This window comes from Electrophorus electricus, unplaced genomic scaffold, assembly GCF_041902795.1.
Source record: "Electrophorus electricus isolate QZ-2024a unplaced genomic scaffold, ASM4190279v1 Scaffold66, whole genome shotgun sequence".
Classification (NCBI taxonomy): domain Eukaryota; kingdom Metazoa; phylum Chordata; class Actinopteri; order Gymnotiformes; family Gymnotidae; genus Electrophorus; species Electrophorus electricus.
Genome location: NW_027658783.1, coordinates 448136 through 469123, shown reverse-complemented (window position 1 = coordinate 469123; position 20988 = coordinate 448136). Strand labels below are relative to the sequence as shown.

Below are 20988 nucleotides of genomic sequence, written 5' to 3'. Positions count from 1 at the left end.
CAACAAAGCACCTCAGGGGAGAGCGCGAACGCAGTCCCCCACTACCAGAAATTATGCAGTCGAGATTCCCGCATTTGGGGAATTCGCAAGGGTCAGCACAGCCCAAGTGCAATGACTGAGCCTCGACTTGGGCGAACCACCTTCCTGATCATGGTCTCACCCCTGCCAGGTAAGTATGCTTTGGGAAAGCAGATGTAGAGGGACCCTCTCCCCACTGCAGAACACAGGAAAAGGATAAGGATAAAGAGCAGGGGGCGGGGTAGACCATGACAAGCAGGAAGGAAGGGAGAGTTAGGGGGCGGGATTGCAGGGCAATGGACTTGATCAAAGGTAAGGGAAGGGGCTGAAGGAAATTCTGGTCAAAAATCCCTATGTGTAGCACCCTCTACCATCCCCACTGGATATGAATTGATCCACTACCGGCAAGCATCGTTCACCCGATCACGGACCGATACCTACGTGTGGAGAGAGCCTACGTGAATTTTTCACGATTTCTGTATTTAAACAACAAATGGAAACCGGTCTGTTTGCCCAGTGCGATGTCCATTAGTTCCCTGTGGAAAATCACAGTGGGTGCGCAGTGCTTTAGCAGTATTCTCCAGTTTTATGTCTTTTCCAGGAAGGCAACGACACCCACTCATGGTGGAAAAACAGTCTGCCCCTCTCTGGCAAAAAAACCTTGATCATTTTTACATCAAACCCTAACCCTAACCCTAGCTTTAAACCTCTGGTCCAAACCCATAACGAAAGGCAATCCAAAACAAGACAAGCACCTCATTTGTGGAATTAAAACACACTCTCCAATTGGCAGTTGCTTGAAGGCTTTTTCCTCTGAGCTAGGTTTAGGGACAGAATTTAGAATTTGGTAACAAATCAAAAACAACGTGTCAAAAGAGGGTGTCGCTAACGGAGATCTTACATGCTACATCAAAATGCGTCAGTACAAATCACAGCACTTTTTTTCAATGAATGATTATAAGCACACTGGTCACAAAGTAGGACTCATTCCTCCAAAGCTACCAGTTGATGAGGTGCCAGCCACTTTGTCGTTCGCCGCGGATGTCCGCGACACCCAGCCAAACAAAACGAGACGTCGCGCTGTGCCACCGCCGCCACCGTCCAGACAAAGGCATTACTGAACTATGCAGTTGTTTCTCTGCAACAGAGAAACTGCTCAAGCCACCGTCCTTTTATGCGTACCTCTCTTTCAACAAAGCACCTCAGGGGAGAGCGCGAACGCAGTCCCCCACTACCAGAAATTATGCAGTCGAGAATCCCGCATTTGGGGAATTCGCAAGGGTCAGCACAGCCCAAGTGCAATGACTGAGCCTCGCCTTGGGCGAACCACCTTCATGATCATGGTCTCACCCCTGCCAGGTAAGTATGCTTTGGGAAAGCAGATGTAGAGGGACCCTCTCCCCACTGCAGAACACAGGAAAAGGATAAGGATAAAGATCAGGGGGCGGGGTAGACCATGACAAGCAGGAAGGAAGGGAGAGTTAGGGGGCGGGATTGCAGGGCAACGGACTTGATCAAAGGTAAGGGAAGGGGCTGAAGGAAATTCTGGTCAAAAATCCCTATGTGTAGCACCCTCTACCATCCCCACTGGATATGAATTGATCCACTACCGGCAAGCATCGTTCACCCGATCACGGACCGATACCTACGTGTGGAGAGAGCCTACGTGAATTTTTCACGATTTCTGTATTTAAACAACAAATGGAAACCGGTCTGTTTGCCCAGTGCGATGTCCATTAGTTCCCTGTGGAAAATCACAGTGGGTGCGCAGTGCTTTAGCAGTATTCTACAGTTTTATGTCTTTTCCAGGAAGGTAACGACACCCACTCATGGTGGAAAAACAGTCTGCCCCTCTCTGGCAAAAAAACCTTGATCATTTTTACATCAAACCCTAACCCTAACCCTAGCTTTAAACCTCTGGTCCAAACCCATAACGAAAGGCAATCCAAAACAAGACAAGCACCTCATTTGTGGAATTAAAACACACTCTCCAATTGGCAGTTGCTTGAAGGCTTTTTCCTCTGAGCTAGGTTTAGGGACAGAATTTAGAATTTGGTAACAAATCAAAAACAACGTGTCAAAAGAGGGTGTCGCTAACGGAGCTCTTACATGCTACATCAAAATGCGTCAGTACAAATCACAGCACTTTTTTTCAATGAATGATTATAAGCACACTGGTCACAAGGTAAGACTCATTCCTCAAAAGCTACCAGTTGATGAGGTGCCAGCCACTTTGTCGTTCGCCGCGGACGTCCGCGACACCCAGCGAAACAAAACGAGATGTCGCGCTGTACCACCGCCGCCACCGTCCAGACAAAGGTATTACTGAACTATGCAGTTGTTTCTCTGCAACAGAGAAACTGCTCAAGCCACCGTCCTTTTATGCGTACCTCTCTTTCAACAAAGCCTCTCAGGGGAGAGCGCGAACGCAGTCCCCCACTACCAGAAATTATGCAGTCGATATTCCTGCGTTTGCGGAATTCGCAAGGGTCAGCACAGCCCAAGTGCAATGACTGAGCCTCGCCTTGGGCGAACCACCTTCCTGATCGTGGTCTCACCCCTGCCAGGTAAGTATGTAGAGGGACCCTCTCCCCACTGCAGAACACAGGAAAAGGATAAGGATAAAGATCAGGGGGCGGGGTAGACCATGACAAGCAGGAAGGAAGGGAGAGTTAGGGGGCGGGATTGCAGGGCAATGGACTTGATCAAAGGTAAAGGAAGGGGCTGAAGGAAATTCTGGTCAAAAATCCCTATGTGTAGCATCCTCTACCATCCCAACTGGATATGAATTGATCCACTACCGGCAAGCATCGTTCACCCGTTCACGGACCGATACCTACGTGTGGAGAGAGCCTACGTGAATTTTTCACGATTTCTGTATTTAAACAACAAATGGAAACCGGTCTGTTTGCCCAGTGCGATGTCCATTAGTTCCCTGTTGAAAATCACAGTGGGTGCGCAGTGCTTTAGCAGTATTCTACAGTTTTATGTCTTTTCCAGGAAGGCAACGACACCCACTCATGGTGGAAAAACAGTCTGCCCCTCTCTGGCAAAAAAACCTTGATCATTTTTACATCAAACCCTAACCCTAACCCTAGCTTTAAACCTCTGGTCCAAACCCATAACGAAAGGCAATCCAAAACAAGACAAGCACCTCATTTGTGGAATTAAAACACACTCTCCAATTGGCAGTTGCTTGAAGGCTTTTTCCTCTGAGCTAGGTTTAGGGACAGAATTTAGAATTTGGTAACAAATCAAAAACAACGTGTCAAAAGAGGGTGTCGCTAACGGAGCTCTTACATGCTACATCAAAATGCGTCAGTACAAATCACAGCACTTTTTTTCAATGAATGATTATAAGCACACTGGTCACAAAGTAGGACTCATTCCTCAAAAGCTACCAGTTGATGAGATGCCAGCCACTTTGTCGTTCGCCGCGGACGTCCACGACACCCAGCCAAACAAAACGAGACGTCGCGCTGTACCACCGCTGCCACCGTCCAGACAAAGGCATTACTGAACTATGCAGTTGTTTCTCTGCAACAGAGAAACTGCTCAAACCACCGTCCTTTTATGCGTACCTCTCTTTCAACAAAGCACCTCAGGGGAGAGCGCGAACGCAGTCCCCCACTACCAGAAATTATGCAGTCGAGATTCCCGCATTTGGGGAATTCGCAAGGGTCAGCACAGACCAAGTGCAATGACTGAGCCTCGCCTTGGGCGAACCACCTTCCTGATCATGGTCTCACCCCTGCCAGGTAAGTATGCTTTGGGAAAGCAGATGTAGAGGGACCCTCTCCCCACTGCAGAACACAGGAAAAGGATAAGGATAAAGATCAGGGGGCGGGGTAGACCATGACAAGCAGGAAGGAAGGGAGAGTTAGGGGGCGGGATTGCAGGGCAATGGACTTGATCAAAGGTAAGGGAAGGGGCTGAAGGAAATTCTGGTCAAAAATCCCTATGTGTAGCACCCTCTACCATCCCCACTGGATATGAATTGATCCACTACCGGCAAGCATCGTTCACCCGATCACGGACCGATACCTACGTGTGGAGAGAGCCTACGTGAATTTTTCACGATTTCTGTATTTAAACAACAAATGGAAACCGGTCTGTTTGCCCAGTGCGATGTCCATTAGTTCCCTGTGGAAAATCACAGTGGGTGCGCAGTGCTTTAGCAGTATTCTACAGTTTTATGTCTTTTCTAGGAAGGCAACGACACCCACTCATGGTGGAAAAACAGTCTGCCCCTCTCTGGCAAAAAAACCTTGATCATTTTTACCTCAAACCCTAACCCTAACCCTAGCTTTAAACCTCTGGTCCAAACCCATAACGAAAGGCAATCCAAAACAAGACAAGCACCTCATTTGTGGAATTAAAACACACTCTCCAATTGGCAGTTGCTTGAAGGCTTTTTCCTCTGAGCTAGGTTTAGGGACAGAATTTAGAATTTGGTAACAAATCAAAAACAACGTGTCAAAAGAGGGTGTCGCTAACGGAGCTCTTACATGCTACATCAAAATGCGTCAGTACAAATCACAGCACTTTTTTTCAATGAATGATTATAAGCACACTGGTCACAAAGTAGGACTCATTCCTCAAAAGCTACCAGTTGATGAGGTGCCAGCCATTTTGTCGTTCGCCGCGGACGTCCGCGACACCCAGCCAAACAAAACGAGACGTCGCGCTGTGCCACCGTCCAGACAAAGGCATTACTGAACTATGCAGTTGTTTCTCTGCAACAGAGAAACTGCTCAAGCCACCGTCCTTTTATGCGTACCTCCCTTTCAACAAAGCACCTCAGGGGAGAGCGCGAACGCAGTCCCCCACTACCAGAAATTATGCAGTCGAGATTCCCGCGTTTGCGGAATTCGCAAGGGTCAGCACAGCCCAAGTGCAATGACTGAGCCTCGCCTTGGGCGAACCACCTTCCTGATCGTGGTCTCACCCCTGCCAGGTAAGTATGCTTTGGGAAAGCAGATGTAGAGGGACCCTCTCCCCACTGCAGAACCCAGGAAAAGGATAAGGATAAAGATCAGGGGGCGGGGTAGACCATGACAAGCAGGAAGGAAGGGAGAGTTAGGGGGCGGGATTGCAGGGCAATGGACTTGATCAAAGGTAAAGGAAGGGGCTGAAGGAAATTCTGGTCAAAAATCCCTATGTGTAGCATCCTCTACCATCCCAACTGGATATGAATTGATCCACTACCGGCAAGCATCGTTCACCCGTTCACGGACCGATACCTACGTGTGGAGAGAGCCTACGTGAATTTTTCACGATTTCTGTATTTAAACAACAAATGGAAACCGGTCTGTTTGCCCAGTGCGATGTCCATTAGTTCCCTGTTGAAAATCACAGTGGGTGCGCAGTGCTTTAGCAGTATTCTACAGTTTTATGTCTTTTCCAGGAAGGCAACGACACCCACTCATGGTGGAAAAACAGTCTGCCCCTCTCTGGCAAAAAAACCTTGATCATTTTTACATCAAACCCTAATCCTAACCCTAGCTTTAAACCTCTGGTCCAAACCCATAACGAAAGGCAATCCAAAACAAGACAAGCACCTCATTTGTGGAATTAAAACACACTCTCCAATTGGCAGTTGCTTGAAGGCTTTTTCCTCTGAGCTAGGTTTAGGGACAGAATTTAGAATTTGGTAACAAATCAAAAACAACGTGTCAAAAGAGGGTGTCGCTAACGGAGCTCTTACATGCTACATCAAAATGCGTCAGTACAAATCACAGCACTTTTTTTCAATGAATGATTATAAGCACACTGGTCACAAGGTAAGACTCATTCCTCAAAAGCTACCAGTTGATGAGGTGCCAGCCACTTTGTCGTTCGCCGCGGACGTCCGCGACACCCAGCCAAACAAAACGAGACGTCGCGCTGTACCACCGCCGCCACCGTCCAGACAAAGGTATTACTGAACTAAGCAGTTGTTTCTCTGCAACAGAGAAACTGCTCAAGCCACCGTCCTTTTATGCGTACCTCTCTTTCAACAAAGCCTCTCAGGGGAGAGCGCGAACGCAGTCCCCCACTACCAGAAATTATGCAGTCGATATTCCCGCGTTTGCGGAATTCGCAAGGGTCAGCACAGCCCAAGTGCAATGACTGAGCCTCGCCTTGGGCGAACCACCTTCCTGATCGTGGTCTCACCCCTGCCAGGTAAGTATGCTTTGGGAAAGCAGATGTAGAGGGACCCTCTCCCCACTGCAGAACACAGGAAAAGGATAAGGATAAAGATCAGGGGGCGGGGTAGACCATGACAAGCAGGAAGGAAGGGAGAGTTAGGGGGCGGGATTGCAGGGCAATGGACTTGATCAAAGGTAAGGGAAGGGGCTGAAGGAAATTCTGGTCAAAAATCCCTATGTGTAGCACCCTCTACCATCCCCACTGGATATGAATTGATCCACTACCGGCAAGCATCGTTCACCCGATCACGGACCGATACCTACGTGTGGAGAGAGCCTACGTGAATTTTTCACGATTTCTGTATTTAAACAACAAATGGAAACCGGTCTGTTTGCCCAGTGCGATGTCCATTAGTTCCCTGTGGAAAATCACAGTGGGTGCGCAGTGCTTTAGCAGTATTCTACAGTTTTATGTCTTTTCTAGGAAGGCAACGACACCCACTCATGGTGGAAAAACAGTCTGCCCCTCTCTGGCAAAAAAACCTTGATCATTTTTACCTCAAACCCTAACCCTAACCCTAGCTTTAAACCTCTGGTCCAAACCCATAACGAAAGGCAATCCAAAACAAGACAAGCACCTCATTTGTGGAATTAAAACACACTCTCCAATTGGCAGTTGCTTGAAGGCTTTTTCCTCTGAGCTAGGTTTAGGGACAGAATTTAGAATTTGGTAACAAATCAAAAACAACGTGTCAAAAGAGGGTGTCGCTAACGGAGCTCTTACATGCTACATCAAAATGCGTCAGTACAAATCACAGCACTTTTTTTCAATGAATGATTATAAGCACACTGGTTACAAAGTAGGACTCATTCCTCAAAAGCTACCAGTTGATGAGGTGCCAGCCATTTTGTCGTTCGCCGCGGACGTCCGCGACACCCAGCCAAACAAAACGAGATGTCGCGCTGTGCCACCGTCCAGACAAAGGCATTACTGAACTATGCAGTTGTTTCTCTGCAACAGAGAAACTGCTCAAGCCACCGTCCTTTTATGCGTACCTCTCTTTCAACAAAGCACCTCAGGGGAGAGCGCGAACGCAGTCCCCCACTACCAGAAATTATGCAGTCGAGATTCCCGCGGTTGCGGAATTCGCAAGGGTCAGCACAGCCCAAGTGCAATGACTGAGCCTCGCCTTGGGCGAACCACCTTCCTGAGCGTGGTCTCACCCCTGCCAGGTAAGTATGCTTTGGGAAAGCAGATGTAGAGGGACCCTCTCCCCACTGCAGAACCCAGGAAAAGGATAAGGATAAAGATCAGGGGGCGGGGTAGACCATGACAAGCAGGAAGGAAGGGAGAGTTAGGGGGCGGGATTGCAGGGCAATGGACTTGATCAAAGGTAAAGGAAGGGGCTGAAGGAAATTCTGGTCAAAAATCCCTATGTGTAGCATCCTCTACCATCCCAACTGGATATGAATTGATCCACTACCGGCAAGCATCGTTCACCCGTTCACGGACCGATACCTACGTGTGGAGAGAGCCTACGTGAATTTTTCACGATTTCTGTATTTAAACAACAAATGGAAACCGGTCTGTTTGCCCAGTGCGATGTCCATTAGTTCCCTGTTGAAAATCACAGTGGGTGCGCAGTGCTTTAGCAGTATTCTACAGTTTTATGTCTTTTCCAGGAAGGCAACGACACCCACTCATGGTGGAAAAACAGTCTGCCCCTCTTTGGCAAAAAAACCTTGATCATTTTTACATCAAACCCTAACCCTAACCCTAGCTTTAAACCTCTGGTCCAAACCCATAACGAAAGGCAATCCAAAACAAGACAAGCACCTCATTTGTGGAATTAAAACACACTCTCCAATTGGCAGTTGCTTGAAGGCTTTTTCCTCTGAGCTAGGTTTAGGGACAGAATTTAGAATTTGGTAACAAATCAAAAACAACGTGTCAAAAGAGGGTGTCGCTAACGGAGCTCTTACATGCTACATCAAAATGCGTCAGCACAAATCACAGCACTTTTTTTCAATGAATGATTATAAGCACACTGGTCACAAAGTAGGACTCATTCCTCAAAAGCTACCAGTTGATGAGGTGCCAGCCACTTTGTCGTTCGCCGCGGACGTCCACGACACCCAGCCAAACAAAACGAGACGTCGCGCTGTACCACCGCCGCCACCGTCCAGACAAAGGTATTACTGAACTATGCAGTTGTTTCTCTGCAACAGAGAAACTGCTCAAGCCACCGTCCTTTTATGCGTACCTCTCTTTCAACAAAGCACCTCAGGGGAGAGCGCGAACGCAGTCCCCCACTACCAGAAATTATGCAGTCGAGATTCCCGCGTTTGCGGAATTCGCAAGGGTCAGCACAGCCCAAGTGCAATGACTGAGCCTCGCCTTGGGCGAACCACCTTCCTGATCGTGGTCTCACCCTTGGCAGGTAAGTATGCTTTGGGAAAGCAGATGTAGAGGGACCCTCTCCCCACTGCAGAACACAGGAAAAGGATAAGGATAAAGATCAGGGGGCGGGGTAGACCATGACAAGCAGGAAGGAAGGGAGAGTTAGGGGGCGGGATTGCAGGGCAATGGACTTGATCAAAGGTAAAGGAAGGGGCTGAAGGAAATTCTGGTCAAAAATCCCTATGTGTAGCATCCTCTACCATCCCAACTGGATATGAATAGATCCACTACCGGCAAGCATCGTTCACCCGTTCACGGACCGATACCTACGTGTGGAGAGAGCCTACGTGAATTTTTCACGATTTCTGTATTTAAACAACAAATGGAAACCGGTCTGTTTGCCCAGTGCGATGTCCATTAGTTCCCTGTTGAAAATCACAGTGGGTGCGCAGTGCTTTAGCAGTATTCTACAGTTTTATGTCTTTTCCAGGAAGGCAACGACACCCACTCATGGTGGAAAAACAGTCTGCCCCTCTCTGGCAAAAAAACCTTGATCATTTTTACATCAAACCCTAACCCTAACCCTAGCTTTAAACCTCTGGTCCAAACCCATAACGAAAGGCAATCCAAAACAAGACAAGCACCTCATTTGTGGAATTAAAACACACTCTCCAATTGGCAGTTGCTTGAAGGCTTTTTCCTCTGAGCTAGGTTTAGGGACAGAATTTAGAATTTGGTAACAAATCAAAAACAACGTGTCAAAAGAGGGTGTCGCTAACGGAGCTCTTACATGCTACATCAAAATGCGTCAGTACAAATCACAGCACTTTTTTTCAATGAATGATTATAAGCACACTGGTCACAAAGTAGGACTCATTCCTCAAAAGCTACCAGTTGATGAGGTGCCAGCCACTTTGTCGTTCGCCGCGGACGTCCGCGACACCCAGCCAAACAAAACGAGACGTCGCGCTGTACCACCGCCGCCACCGTCCAGACAAAGGTATTACTGAACTATGCAGTTGTTTCTCTGCAACAGAGAAACTGCTCAAGCCACCGTCCTTTTATGCGTACCTCTCTTTCAACAAAGCACCTCAGGGGAGAGCGCGAACGCAGTCCCCCACTACCAGAAATTATGCAGTCGAGATTCCCGCGTTTGCGGAATTCGCAAGGGTCAGCACAGCCCAAGTGCAATGACTGAGCCTCGCCTTGGGCGAACCACCTTCCTGATCGTGGTCTCACCCTTGGCAGGTAAGTATGCTTTGGGAAAGCAGATGTAGAGGGACCCTCTCCCCACTGCAGAACACAGGAAAAGGATAAGGATAAAGATCAGGGGGCGGGGTAGACCATGACAAGCAGGAAGGAAGGGAGAGTTAGGGGGCGGGATTGCAGGGCAATGGACTTGATCAAAGGTAAAGGAAGGGGCTGAAGGAAATTCTGGTCAAAAATCCCTATGTGTAGCATCCTCTACCATCCCAACTGGATATGAATTGATCCACTACCGGCAAGCATCGTTCACCCGTTCACGGACCGATACCTACGTGTGGAGAGAGCCTACGTGAATTTTTCACGATTTCTGTATTTAAACAACAAATGGAAACCGGTCTGTTTGCCCAGTGCGATGTCCATTAGTTCCCTGTTGAAAATCACAGTGGGTGCGCAGTGCTTTAGCAGTATTCTACAGTTTTATGTCTTTTCCAGGAAGGCAACGACACCCACTCATGGTGGAAAAACAGTCTGCCCCTCTCTGGCAAAAAAACCTTGATCATTTTTACATCAAACCCTAACCCTAACCCTAGCTTTAAACCTCTGGTCCAAACCCATAACGAAAGGCAATCCAAAACAAGACAAGCACCTCATTTGTGGAATTAAAACACACTCTCCAATTGGCAGTTGCTTGAAGGCTTTTTCCTCTGAGCTAGGTTTAGGGACAGAATTTAGAATTTGGTAACAAATCAAAAACAACGTGTCAAAAGAGGGTGTCGCTAACGGAGCTCTTACATGCTACATCAAAATGCGTCAGCACAAATCACAGCACTTTTTTTCAATGAATGATTATAAGCACACTGGTCACAAAGTAAGACTCATTCCTCAAAAGCTACCAGTTGATGAGGTGCCAGCCACTTTGTCGTTCGCCGCGGACGTCCACGACACCCAGCCAAACAAAACGAGACGTCGCGCTGTACCACCGCCGCCACCTTCCAGACAAAGGTATTACTGAACTATGCAGTTGTTTCTCTGCAACAGAGAAACTGCTCAAGCCACCGTCCTTTTATGCGTACCTCTCTTTCAACAAAGCACCTCAGAGGAGAGCGCGAACGCAGTCCCCCACTACCAGAAATTATGCAGTCGAGATTCCCGCGTTTGCGGAATTCGCAAGGGCCAGCACAGCCCAAGTGCAATGACTGAGCCTCGCCTTGGGCGAACCACCTTCCTGATCGTGGTCTCACCCCTGCCAGGTAAGTATGCTTTGGGAAAGCAGATGTAGAGGGACCCTCTCCCCACTGCAGAACCCAGGAAAAGGATAAGGATAAAGATCAGGGGGCGGGGTAGACCATGACAAGCAGGAAGGAAGGGAGAGTTAGGGGGCGGGATTGCAGGGCAATGGACTTGATCAAAGGTAAAGGAAGGGGCTGAAGGAAATTCTGGTCAAAAATCCCTATGTGTAGCATCCTCTACCATCCCAACTGGATATGAATTGATCCACTACCGGCAAGCATCGTTCACCCGTTCACGGACCGATACCTACGTGTGGAGAGAGCCTACGTGAATTTTTCACGATTTCTGTATTTAAACAACAAATGGAAACCGGTCTGTTTGCCCAGTGCGATGTCCATTAGTTCCCTGTTGAAAATCACAGTGGGTGCGCAGTGCTTTAGCAGTATTCTACAGTTTTATGTCTTTTCCAGGAAGGCAACGACACCCACTCATGGTGGAAAAACAGTCTGCCCCTCTCTGGCAAAAAAACCTTGATCATTTTTACATCAAACCCTAATCCTAACCCTAGCTTTAAACCTCTGGTCCAAACCCATAATGAAAGGCAATCCAAAACAAGACAAGCACCTCATTTGTGGAATTAAAACACACTCTCCAATTGGCAGTTGCTTGAAGGCTTTTTCCTCTGAGCTAGGTTTAGGGACAGAATTTAGAATTTGGTAACAAATCAAAAACAACGTGTCAAAAGAGGGTGTCGCTAACGGAGCTCTTACATGCTACATCAAAATGCGTCAGTACAAATCACAGCACTTTTTTTCAATGAATGATTATAAGCACACTGGTCACAAGGTAAGACTCATTCCTCAAAAGCTACCAGTTGATGAGGTGCCAGCCACTTTGTCGTTCGCCGCGGACGTCCGCGACACCCAGCCAAACAAAACGAGACGTCGCGCTGTACCACCGCCGCCACCGTCCAGACAAAGGTATTACTGAACTATGCAGTTGTTTCTCTGCAACAGAGAAACTGCTCAAGCCACTGTCCTTTTATGCGTACCTCTCTTTCAACAAAGCCTCTCAGGGGAGAGCGGGAACGCAGTCCCCCACTACCAGAAATTATGCAGTTGATATTCCCGCGTTTGCGGAATTCGCAAGGGTCAGCACAGCCCAAGTGCAATGACTGAGCCTCGCCTTGGGCGAACCACCTTCCTGATCGTGGTCTCACCCCTGCCAGGTAAGTATGTAGAGGGACCCTCTCCCCACTGCAGAACACAGGAAAAGGATAAGGATAAAGATCAGGGGGCGGGGTAGACCATGACAAGCAGGAAGGAAGGGAGAGTTAGGGGGCGGGATTGCAGGGCAATGGACTTGATCAAAGGTAAAGGAAGGGGCTGAAGGAAATTCTGGTCAAAAATCCCTATGTGTAGCATCCTCTACCATCCCAACTGGATATGAATTGATCCACTACCGGCAAGCATCGTTCACCCGTTCACGGACCGATACCTACGTGTGGAGAGAGCCTACGTGAATTTTTCACGATTTCTGTATTTAAACAACAAATGGAAACCGGTCTGTTTGCCCAGTGCGATGTCCATTAGTTCCCTATTGAAAATCACAGTGGGTGCGCAGTGCTTTAGCAGTATTCTACAGTTTTATGTCTTTTCCAGGAAGGCAACGACACCCACTCATGGTGGAAAAACAGTCTGCCCCTCTCTGGCAAAAAAACCTTGATCATTTTTACATCAAACCCTAACCCTAACCCTAGCTTTAAACCTCTGGTCCAAACCCATAACGAAAGGCAATCCAAAACAAGACAAGCACCTCATTTGTGGAATTAAAACACACTCTCCAATTGGCAGTTGCTTGAAGGCTTTTTCCTCTGAGCTAGGTTTAGGGACAGAATTTAGAATTTGGTAACAAATCAAAAACAACGTGTCAAAAGAGGGTGTCGCTAACGGAGCTCTTACATGCTACATCAAAATGCGTCAGTACAAATCACAGCACTTTTTTTCAATGAATGATTATAAGCACACTGGTCACAAAGTAGGACTCATTCCTCAAAAGCTACCAGTTGATGAGGTGCCAGCCACTTTGTCGTTCGCCGCGGACGTCCGCGACACCCAGCCAAACAAAACGAGACGTCGCGCTGTACCACCGCCGCCACCGTCCAGACAAAGGTATTACTGAACTATGCAGTTGTTTCTCTGCAACAGAGAAACTGCTCAAGCCACCGTCCTTTTATGCGTACCTCTCTTTCAACAAAGCACCTCAGGGGAGAGCGCGAACGCAGTCCCCCACTACCAGAAATTATGCAGTCGAGATTCCCGCGTTTGCGGAATTCGCAAGGGTCAGCACAGCCCAAGTGCAATGATTGAGCCTCGCCTTGGGCGAACCACCTTCCTGAGCGTGGTCTCACCCCTGCCAGGTAAGTATGCTTTGGGAAAGCAGATGTAGAGGGACCCTCTCCCCACTGCAGAACCCAGGAAAAGGATAAGGATAAAGCTCAGGGGGCGGGGTAGACCATGACAAGCAGGAAGGAAGGGAGAGTTAGGGGGCGGGATTGCAGGGCAATGGACTTGATCAAAGGTAAAGGAAGGGGCTGAAGGAAATTCTGGTCAAAAATCCCTATGTGTAGCATCCTCTACCATCCCAACTGGATATGAATTGATCCACTACCGGCAAGCATCGTTCACCCGTTCACGGACCGATACCTACGTGTGGAGAGAGCCTACGTGAATTTTTCACGATTTCTGTATTTAAACAACAAATGGAAACCGGTCTGTTTGCCCAGTGCGATGTCCATTAGTTCCCTGTTGAAAATCACAGTGGGTGCGCAGTGCTTTAGCAGTATTCTACAGTTTTATGTCTTTTCCAGGAAGGCAACGACACCCACTCATGGTGGAAAAACAGTCTGCCCCTCTCTGGCAAAAAAACCTTGATCATTTTTACATCAAACCCTAACCCTAACCCTAGCTTTAAACCTCTGGTCCAAACCCATAACGAAAGGCAATCCAAAACAAGACAAGCACCTCATTTGTGGAATTAAAACACACTCTCCAATTGGCAGTTGCTTGAAGGCTTTTTCCTCTGAGCTAGGTTTAGGGACAGAATTTAGAATTTGGTAACAAATCAAAAACAACGTGTCAAAAGAGGGTGTCGCTAACGGAGCTCTTACATGCTACATCAAAATGCGTCAGTACAAATCACAGCACTTTTTTTCAATGAATGATTATAAGCACACTGGTCACAAAGTAGGACTCATTCCTCAAAAGCTACAAGTTGATGAGGTGCCAGCCACTTTGTCGTTCGCCGCGGACGTCCGCGACACCCAGCCAAACAAAACGAGACGTCGCGCTGTACCACCGCCGCCACCGTCCAGACAAAGGTATTACTGAACTATGCAGTTGTTTCTCTGCAACAGAGAAACTGCTCAAGCCACCATCCTTTTATGTGTACCTCTCTTTCAACAAAGCACCTCAGAGGAGAGCGCGAACGCAGTCCCCCACTACCAGAAATTATGCAGTCGAGATTCCCGCGTTTGCGGAATTCGCAAGGGTCAGCACAGCCCAAGTGCAGTGACTGAGCCTCGCCTTGGGCTAACCACCTTCCTGATCGTGGTCTCACCCCTGCCAGGTAAGTATGCTTTGGGAAAGCAGATGTAGAGGGACCCTCTCCCCACTGCAGAACACAGGAAAAGGATAAGGATAAAGATCAGGGGGCGGGGTAGACCATGACAAGCAGGAAGGAAGGGAGAGTTAGGGGGCGGGATTGCAGGGCAATGGACTTGATCAAAGGTAAGGGAAGGGGCTGAAGGAAATTCTGGTCAAAAATCCCTATGTGTAGCACCCTCTACCATCCCCACTGGATATGAATTGATCCACTACCGGCAAGCATCGTTCACCCGATCACGGACCGATACCTACGTGTGGAGAGAGCCTACGTGAATTTTTCACGATTTCTGTATTTAAACAACAAATGGAAACCGGTCTGTTTGCCCAGTGCGATGTCCATTAGTTCCCTGTTGAAAATCACAGTGGGTGCGCAGTGCTTTAGCAGTATTCTACAGTTTTATGTCTTTTCCAGGAAGGCAACGACACCCACTCATGGTGAAAAAACAGTCTGCCCCTCTCTGGCAAAAAAACCTTGATCATTTTTACATCAAACCCTAACCCTAACCCTAGCTTTAAACCTCTGGTCCAAACCCATAACGAAAGGCAATCCAAAACAAGACAAGCACCTCATTTGTGGAATTAAAACACACTCTCCAATTGGCAGTTGCTTGACGGCTTTTTCCTCTGAGCTAGGTTTAGGGACAGAATTTAGAATTTGGTAACAAATCAAAAACAACGTGTCAAAAGAGGGTGTCGCTAACGGAGCTCTTACATGCTACATCAAAATGCGTCAGTACAAATCACAGCACTTTTTTTCAATGAATGATTATAAGCACACTGGTCACAAAGTAGGACTCATTCCTCAAAAGCTACCAGTTGATGAGGTGCCAGCCACTTTGTCGTTCACCGTGGACGTCCGCGACACCCAGCCAAACAAAACGAGACGTCGCGCTGTACCACCGCCACCACCGTCCAGACAAAGATATTACTGAACTATGCAGTTGTTTCTCTGCAACAGAGAAACTGCTCAAGCCATCTTTCTTTTATGCGTACCTCTCTTTCAACAAAGCACCTCAGGGGAGAGCGCGAACGCAGTCCCCCACTACCAGAAATTATGCAGTCGAGATTCCCGCATTTGGGGAATTCGCAAGGGTCAGCACAGCCCAAGTGCAATGACTGAGCCTCGCCTTGGGCGAACCACCTTCCTGAGCGTGGTCTCACCCCTGCCAGGTAAGTATGCTTTGGGAAAGCAGATGTAGAGGGACCCTCTCCCCACTGCAGAACCCAGGAAAAGGATAAGGATAAAGATCAGGGGGCGGGGTAGACCATGACAAGCAGGAAGGAAGGGAGAGTTAGGGGGCGGGATTGCAGGGCAATGGACTTGATCAAAGGTAAAGGAAGGGGCTGAAGGAAATTCTGGTCAAAAATCCCTATGTGTAGCATCCTCTACCATCCCAACTGGATATGAATTGATCCACTACCGGCAAGCATCGTTCACCCGTTCACGGACCGATACCTACGTGTGGAGAGAGCCTACGTGAATTTTTCACGATTTCTGTATTTAAACAACAAATGGAAACCGGTCTGTTTGCCCAGTGCGATGTCCATTAGTTCCCTGTTGAAAATCACAGTGGGTGCGCAGTGCTTTAGCAGTATTCTACAGTTTTATGTCTTTTCCAGGAAGGCAACGACACCCACTCATGGTGGAAAAACAGTCTGCCCCTCTCTGGCAAAAAAACCTTGATCATTTTTACATCAAACCCTAACCCTAACCCTAGCTTTAAACCTCTGGTCCAAACCCATAACGAAAGGCAATCCAAAACAAGACAAGCACCTCATTTGTGGAATTAAAACACACTCTCCAATTGGCAGTTGCTTGAAGGCTTTTTCCTCTGAGCTAGGTTTAGGGACAGAATTTAGAATTTGGTAACAAATCAAAAACAACGTGTCAAAAGAGGGTGTCGCTAACGGAGCTCTTACATGCTACATCAAAATGCGTCAGTACAAATCACAGCACTTTTTTTCAATGAATGATTATAAGCACACTGGTCACAAAGTAGGACTCATTCCTCAAAAGCTACAAGTTGATGAGGTGCCAGCCACTTTGTCGTTCGCCGCGGACGTCCGCGACACCCAGCCAAACAAAACGAGACGTCGCACTGTACCACCGCCGCCACCGTCCAGACAAAGGTATTACTGAACTATGCAGTTGTTTCTCTGCAACAGAGAAACTGCTCAAGCCACCATCCTTTTATGCGTACCTCTCTTTCAACAAAGCACCTCCGAGGAGAGCGCGAACGCAGTCCCCCACTACCAGAAATTATGCAGTCGAGATTCCCGCGTTTGCGGAATTCGCAAGGGTCAGCACAGCCCAAGTGCAATGACTGAGCCTCGCCTTGGGCTAACCACCTTCCTGATCGTGGTCTCACCCCTGCCAGGTAAGTATGCTTTGGGAAAGCAGATGTAGAGGGACCCTCTCCCCACTGCAGAACACAGGAAAAGGATAAGGATAAAGATCAGGGGGCGGGGTAGACCATGACAAGCAGGAAGGAAGGGAGAGTTAGGGGGCGGGATTGCAGGGCAATGGACTTGATCAAAGGTAAGGGAAGGGGCTGAAGGAAATTCTGGTCAAAAATCCCTATGTGTAGCACCCTCTACCATCCCCACTGGATATGAATTGATCCACTACCGGCAAGCATCGTTCACCCGATCACGGACCGATACCTACGTGTGGAGAGAGCCTACGTGAATTTTTCACGATTTCTGTATTTAAACAACAAATGGAAACCGGTCTGTTTGCCCAGTGCGATGTCCATTAGTTCCCTGTTGAAAATCACAGTGGGTGCACAGTGCTTTAGCAGTATTCTACAGTTTTATGTCTTTTCCAGGAAGGCAACGACACCCACTCATGGTGAAAAAACAGTCTGCCCCTCTCTGGCAAAAAAACCTTGATCATTTTTACATCAAACCCTAACCCTAACCCTAGCTTTAAACCTCTGGTCCAAACCCATAACGAAAGGCAATCCAAAACAAGACAAGCACCTCATTTGTGGAATTAAAACACACTCTCCAATTGGCAGTTGCTTGAAGGCTTTTTCCTCTGAGCTAGGTTTAGGGACAGAATTTAGAATTTGGTAACAAATCAAAAACAACGTGTCAAAAGAGGGTGTCGCTAACGGAGCTCTTACATGCTACATCAAAATGCGTCAGTACAAATCACAGCACTTTTTTTCAATGAATGATTATAAGCACACTGGTCACAAAGTAGGACTCATTCCTCAAAAGCTACCAGTTGATGAGGTGCCAGCCACTTTGTCGTTCACCGTGGACGTCCGCGACACCCAGCCAAACAAAACGAGACGTCGCGCTGTACCACCGCCACCACCGTCCAGACAAAGGTATTACTGAACTATGCAGTTGTTTCTCTGCAACAGAGAAACTGCTCAAGCCATCTTTCTTTTATGCGTACCTCTCTTTCAACAAAGCACCTCAGGGGAGAGCGCGAACGCAGTCCCCCACTACCAGAAATTATGCAGTCGAGATTCCCGCGGTTGCGGAATTCGCAAGGGTCAGCACAGCCCAAGTGCAATGACTGAGCCTCGCCTTGGGCGAACCACCGTCCTGATCGTGGTCTCACCCCTGCCAGGTAAGTATGCTTTGGGAAAGCAGATGTAGAGGGACCCTCTCCCCACTGCAGAACACAGGAAAAGGATAAGGATAAAGATCAGGGGGCGGGGTAGACCATGACAAGCAGGAAGGAAGGGAGAGTTAGGGGGCGGGATTGCAGGGCAATGGACTTGATCAAAGGTAAAGGAAGGGGCTGAAGGAAATTCTGGTCAAAAATCCCTATGTGTAGCATCCTCTACCATCCCAACTGGATATGAATTGATCCACTACCGGCAAGCATCGTTCACCCGTTCACTGACCGATACCTACGTGTGGAGAGAGCCTACGTGAATTTTTCACGATTTCTGTATTTAAACAACAAATGGAAACCGGTCTGTTTGCCCAGTGCGATGTCCATTAGTTCCCTGTTGAAAATCACAGTGGGTGCGCTGTGCTTTAGCAGTATTCTACAGTTTTATGTCTTTTCCAGGAAGGCAACGACACCCACTCATGGTGGAAAAACAGTCTGCCCCTCTTTGGCAAAAAAACCTTGATCATTTTTACATCAAACCCTAACCCTAACCCTAGCTTTAAACCTCTGGTCCAAACCCATAACGAAAGGCAATCCAAAACAAGACAAGCACCTCATTTGTGGAATTAAAACACACTCTCCAATTGGCAGTTGCTTGAAGGCTTTTTCCTCTGAGCTAGGTTTAGGGACAGAATTTAGAATTTGGTAACAAATCAAAAACAACGTGTCAAAAGAGGGTGTCGCTAACGGAGCTCTTACATGCTACATCAAAATGCGTCAGCACAAATCACAGCACTTTTTTTCAATGAATGATTATAAGCACACTGGTCACAAAGTAGGACTCATTCCTCAAAAGCTACCAGTTGATGAGGTGCCAGCCACTTTGTCGTTCGCCGCGGACGTCCACGACACCCAGCCAAACAAAACGAGACGTCGCGCTGTACCACCGCCGCCACCGTCCAGACAAAGGTATTACTGAACTATGCAGTTGTTTCTCTGCAACAGAGAAACTGCTCAAGCCACCGTCCTTTTATGCGTACCTCTCTTTCAACAAAGCACCTCAGGGGAGAGCGCGAACGCAGCCCCCCACTACCAGAAATTATGCAGTCGAGATTCCCGCGTTTGCGGAATTCGCAAGGGTCAGCACAGCCCAAGTGCAATGATTGAGCCTCGCCTTGGGCGAACCACCTTCCTGAGCGTGGTCTCACCCCTGCCAGGTAAGTATGCTTTGGGAAAGCAGATGTAGAGGGACCCTCTCCCCACTGCAGAACCCAGGAAAAGGATAAGGATAAAGCTCAGGGGGCGGGGTAGACCATGACAAGCAGGAAGGAAGGGAGAGTTAGGGGGCGGGATTGCAGGGCAATGGACTTGATCAAAGGTAAAGGAAGGGGCTGAAGGAAATTCTGGTCAAAAATCCCTATGTGTAGCATCCTCTACCATCCCAACTGGATATGAATTGATCCACTACCGGCAAGCATCGTTCACCCGTTCACGGACCGATACCTACGTGTGGAGAGAGCCTACGTGAATTTTTCACGATTTCTGTATTTAAACAACAAATGGAAACCGGTCTGTTTGCCCAGTGCGATGTCCATTAGTTCCCTGTTGAAAATCACAGTGGGTGCGCAGTGCTTTAGCAGTATTCTACAGTTTTATGTCTTTTCCAGGAAGGCAACGACACCCACTCATGGTGGAAAAACAGTCTGCCCCTCTCTGGCAAAAAAACCTTGATCATTTTTACATCAAACCCTAACCCTAACCCTAGCTTTAAACCTCTGGTCCAAACCCATAACGAAAGGCAATCCAAAACAAGACAAGCACCTCATTTGTGGAATTAAAACACACTCTCCAATTGGCAGTTGCTTGAAGGCTTTTTCCTCTGAGCTAGGTTTAGGGACAGAATTTAGAATTTGGTAACAAATCAAAAACAACGTGTCAAAAGAGGGTGTCGCTAACGGAGCTCTTACATGCTACATCAAAATGCGTCAGTACAAATCACAGCACTTTTTTTCAATGAATGATTATAAGCACACTGGTCACAAAGTAGGACTCATTCCTCAAAAGCTACAAGTTGATGAGGTGCCAGCCACTTTGTCGTTCGCCGCGGACGTCCGCGACACCCAGCCAAACAAAACGAGACGTCGCACTGTACCACCGCCGCCACCGTCCAGACAAAGGTATTACTGAACTATGCAGTTGTTTCTCTGCAACAGAGAAACTGCTCAAGCCACCATCCTTTTATGCGTACCTCTCTTTCAACAAAGCACCTCCGAGGAGAGCGCGAACGCAGTCCCCCACTACCAGAAATTATGCAGTCGAGATTCCCGCGTTTGCGGAATTCGCAAGGGTCAGCACAGCCCAAGTGCAATGACTGAGCCTCGCCTTGGGCGAACCACCGTCCTGATCGTGGTCTCACCCCTGCCAGGTAAGTATGCTTTGGGAAAGCAGATGTAGAGGGACCCTCTCCCCACTGCAGAACACAGGAAAAGGATAAGGATAAAGATCAGGGGGCGGGGTAGACCATGACAAGCAGGAAGGAAGGGAGAGTTAGGGGGCGGGATTGCAGGGCAATGGACTTGATCAAAGGTAAAGGAAGGGGCTGAAGGAAATTCTGGTCAAAAATCCCTATGTGTAGCATCCTCTACCATCCCAACTGGATATGAATTGATCCACTACCGGCAAGCATCGTTCACCCGTTCACTGACCGATACCTACGTGTGGAGAGAGCCTACGTGAATTTTTCACGATTTCTGTATTTAA

At 48.0% G+C, this 20988-nt stretch overlaps 18 non-coding genes across 18 annotated transcripts; all 18 read right to left on the bottom strand.

Moving 5' to 3' along the window:
- Positions 1 to 13: 13 nt before the first annotated feature.
- On the bottom strand, positions 14 to 177 carry LOC145656304 (U1 spliceosomal RNA). The gene has a single exon (XR_014121976.1). It is a non-coding gene; the product is annotated as a U1 spliceosomal RNA (small nuclear RNA).
- A 1044-nt stretch (positions 178 to 1221) lies between these two features.
- On the bottom strand, positions 1222 to 1385 carry LOC145656232 (U1 spliceosomal RNA). The gene has a single exon (XR_014121899.1). It is a non-coding gene; the product is annotated as a U1 spliceosomal RNA (small nuclear RNA).
- A 1044-nt stretch (positions 1386 to 2429) lies between these two features.
- On the bottom strand, positions 2430 to 2593 carry LOC145656350 (U1 spliceosomal RNA). Its single transcript, XR_014122022.1, has one exon. It is a non-coding gene; the product is annotated as a U1 spliceosomal RNA (small nuclear RNA).
- Positions 2594 to 3620: 1027 nt separating this feature from the next.
- On the bottom strand, positions 3621 to 3784 carry LOC145656239 (U1 spliceosomal RNA). Its single transcript, XR_014121907.1, has one exon. It is a non-coding gene; the product is annotated as a U1 spliceosomal RNA (small nuclear RNA).
- A 1035-nt stretch (positions 3785 to 4819) lies between these two features.
- On the bottom strand, positions 4820 to 4983 carry LOC145656287 (U1 spliceosomal RNA). The gene has a single exon (XR_014121959.1). It is a non-coding gene; the product is annotated as a U1 spliceosomal RNA (small nuclear RNA).
- Positions 4984 to 6027: 1044 nt separating this feature from the next.
- LOC145656300 (U1 spliceosomal RNA) lies at positions 6028 to 6191 on the bottom strand. The gene has a single exon (XR_014121972.1). It is a non-coding gene; the product is annotated as a U1 spliceosomal RNA (small nuclear RNA).
- A 1035-nt stretch (positions 6192 to 7226) lies between these two features.
- LOC145656382 (U1 spliceosomal RNA) lies at positions 7227 to 7390 on the bottom strand. Its single transcript, XR_014122054.1, has one exon. It is a non-coding gene; the product is annotated as a U1 spliceosomal RNA (small nuclear RNA).
- A 1044-nt stretch (positions 7391 to 8434) lies between these two features.
- Positions 8435 to 8598, bottom strand: LOC145656446 (U1 spliceosomal RNA). Its single transcript, XR_014122118.1, has one exon. It is a non-coding gene; the product is annotated as a U1 spliceosomal RNA (small nuclear RNA).
- A 1044-nt stretch (positions 8599 to 9642) lies between these two features.
- Positions 9643 to 9806, bottom strand: LOC145656445 (U1 spliceosomal RNA). Its single transcript, XR_014122117.1, has one exon. It is a non-coding gene; the product is annotated as a U1 spliceosomal RNA (small nuclear RNA).
- Positions 9807 to 10850: 1044 nt separating this feature from the next.
- On the bottom strand, positions 10851 to 11014 carry LOC145656374 (U1 spliceosomal RNA). The gene has a single exon (XR_014122046.1). It is a non-coding gene; the product is annotated as a U1 spliceosomal RNA (small nuclear RNA).
- Positions 11015 to 12058: 1044 nt separating this feature from the next.
- LOC145656432 (U1 spliceosomal RNA) lies at positions 12059 to 12222 on the bottom strand. The gene has a single exon (XR_014122104.1). It is a non-coding gene; the product is annotated as a U1 spliceosomal RNA (small nuclear RNA).
- Positions 12223 to 13249: 1027 nt separating this feature from the next.
- LOC145656389 (U1 spliceosomal RNA) lies at positions 13250 to 13413 on the bottom strand. Its single transcript, XR_014122061.1, has one exon. It is a non-coding gene; the product is annotated as a U1 spliceosomal RNA (small nuclear RNA).
- A 1044-nt stretch (positions 13414 to 14457) lies between these two features.
- Positions 14458 to 14621, bottom strand: LOC145656427 (U1 spliceosomal RNA). The gene has a single exon (XR_014122099.1). It is a non-coding gene; the product is annotated as a U1 spliceosomal RNA (small nuclear RNA).
- Positions 14622 to 15665: 1044 nt separating this feature from the next.
- Positions 15666 to 15829, bottom strand: LOC145656255 (U1 spliceosomal RNA). The gene has a single exon (XR_014121923.1). It is a non-coding gene; the product is annotated as a U1 spliceosomal RNA (small nuclear RNA).
- A 1044-nt stretch (positions 15830 to 16873) lies between these two features.
- On the bottom strand, positions 16874 to 17037 carry LOC145656420 (U1 spliceosomal RNA). Its single transcript, XR_014122092.1, has one exon. It is a non-coding gene; the product is annotated as a U1 spliceosomal RNA (small nuclear RNA).
- Positions 17038 to 18081: 1044 nt separating this feature from the next.
- LOC145656381 (U1 spliceosomal RNA) lies at positions 18082 to 18245 on the bottom strand. The gene has a single exon (XR_014122053.1). It is a non-coding gene; the product is annotated as a U1 spliceosomal RNA (small nuclear RNA).
- A 1044-nt stretch (positions 18246 to 19289) lies between these two features.
- LOC145656414 (U1 spliceosomal RNA) lies at positions 19290 to 19453 on the bottom strand. The gene has a single exon (XR_014122086.1). It is a non-coding gene; the product is annotated as a U1 spliceosomal RNA (small nuclear RNA).
- A 1044-nt stretch (positions 19454 to 20497) lies between these two features.
- Positions 20498 to 20661, bottom strand: LOC145656407 (U1 spliceosomal RNA). Its single transcript, XR_014122079.1, has one exon. It is a non-coding gene; the product is annotated as a U1 spliceosomal RNA (small nuclear RNA).
- Between the last annotated feature and the right edge of the window lie 327 nt (positions 20662 to 20988).